The following is a 1,888-nucleotide window of genomic DNA, read 5'->3' as shown; positions in this document are numbered from 1 at the left end:
AACTAAAACTGAACTCCGCCCGAACAGGCCATGAATACGCAACGGTACCGGCCGGCCGCAGTGTCATCCTCAGCCCACAGGCGTCACTGGATGCGGATGTGGAGGGGCAGCTGGTCAGCACACCGCTCTCACGGCTGTAGGTCAGTTTACCAGCCCGGAGCTGCTACTTGTCAACCAAGTAGCTCCTCAATTTGCCTCACAAGGGCTGAGGGCACACCGATTGCCAACAGCGCTCGGGAGACCGGATGGTTACCCATACAAGTGCTAGCCCAGCCCGACAGCGCTTAACTTCGGTGATCTGATGGGAACCGGTGTTGTCACTGCGGCAAGGCCACTGGCTTGATGGCCCTTAATAGCAAGAGGGCCTGACGATTTGCAATGAAAGGTGCCAATGTAGGGCGAAGTATCACCAATGTGGAGAGGATCCAAGAGAGACAGAAAATGCCAAGTACATTAGTTTTATTGCTTGGTCGCAGTCTATGGAAAATATGAGCGTGCCTACAGTGAATGATTAGACTGAACTGTCCAAAGACAGTCCTACAGCAGAGAGCTGCGCCACTGACCAAAGAGTTTTGCTTCATTATAGTCCGATTAAAACTACTTGTTGACTGTAATTTTCTGTTACAGTGTTGCCACATCGGCTGCTGCTTGGTTAAAGGCAACACATAAATACGGCGGATCATTTCACAAGTGCTGAAAATCTGTAAAATGTAACACGGATCAATGTTGAAAGCGGCTACCATCGGATATATTGGGAATGTGAGACACGTTGGACAATAACTTGTGACAGAACTATTAATTAATTACACTTTCTTTGTTCACGACGATAAAAGCTAACCTCTATGAGCAGAGTCAAGTTTTAGCACTAAAAGCGAAAAGTAATTTCACACTTTCATCGGTTACCTTAAACTATCTTCACAAAGGTTACACGAGCTGGTGCAATACCAACCATTGAGCAGTCCTGGTTGGCACTCGGTTATAGGCTGTAATCAACACAGGTAGAATTAAAATAGAAAAGAATGACAGGAAGGGAAAATAAGGTAAAAAGAACAACGTCAATACGAAGTCGAAAATTGTGTGACAAAGCATTAAAAAAAATAAAAATATTCAAACCAATTAACTGAATAAAAATAGAAATCAAAGTCTTTTGATAAAGATTTAAAAATAGAATAAATGTATCACCTTACAGGATTCAACACACGACCTTTTGAACGTAAAGACTGTATCTTAACCCCTACACAACGCCACCATCTCACGTTACATATTTATATTATATTATTCCTCTACAGAACCCGTAGCAGCGAAGATTTGCTGCCTTCAAAAAATTCGGCCTCATGCAATGTCGTATGAAGCGTATCTATCGTAGGCCGATCTCTGTAATGATAATACTGGAATAAGTGACGACGAATAGCGTCTTGAGCGAAAGGATCCAGTAGCATTTTTGCAGTGCCGTTTATGAAATGTGTGTATGTCGTTACCATCATTGTGTGTGTATGTATGTGTGTGTGTGTGTGTGTGTGTGTGTGTGTGTGTGTGTGTTGTTTCATGTGGTTACATGTCTAATGTAATGCGAAATAAAAGGGGCAGATCCAGGATACGGAACCGAAACACATCAAGAAAGGAAGCCGAAAAAGGAACTGGACGTGAAGTGAGCATTCGCTGTGGCAGTGTGGCAACAGTGAACAGTTCGGCCGTGACACAGAGTTCTCTCATTGGAGGAAACCAGCTCCAATGGGTGCAGTGTCAACTAACAAGTAATTTTAATCAGACTATAGTTAACGCACTCGCTGCTGGTCCCTACACTTTCACAATCCACATATAAGCAATATTTTGTTCTACGAACTGATTTTATGCACTTACAGAAATCCTGAATCTGTTTTCATAAATA

The 1,888-nt window shown here is 43.1% G+C and overlaps 1 pseudogene; it reads right to left on the bottom strand.

Annotated features, from left to right (window-relative positions):
- Positions 1–221: 221 nt before the first annotated feature.
- Positions 222–339, bottom strand: LOC124726145 (annotated as a pseudogene).
- Positions 340–1,888: the final 1,549 nt, after the last annotated feature.

Source organism: Schistocerca piceifrons, chromosome 1 (assembly GCF_021461385.2).
Source record: "Schistocerca piceifrons isolate TAMUIC-IGC-003096 chromosome 1, iqSchPice1.1, whole genome shotgun sequence".
In the NCBI taxonomy this organism is placed as follows: Eukaryota; Metazoa; Arthropoda; class Insecta; order Orthoptera; family Acrididae; genus Schistocerca; species Schistocerca piceifrons.
The sequence above is the reverse complement of the archived record's forward strand: the minus strand, read 5'-3'. Positions and strand labels throughout refer to the sequence as shown.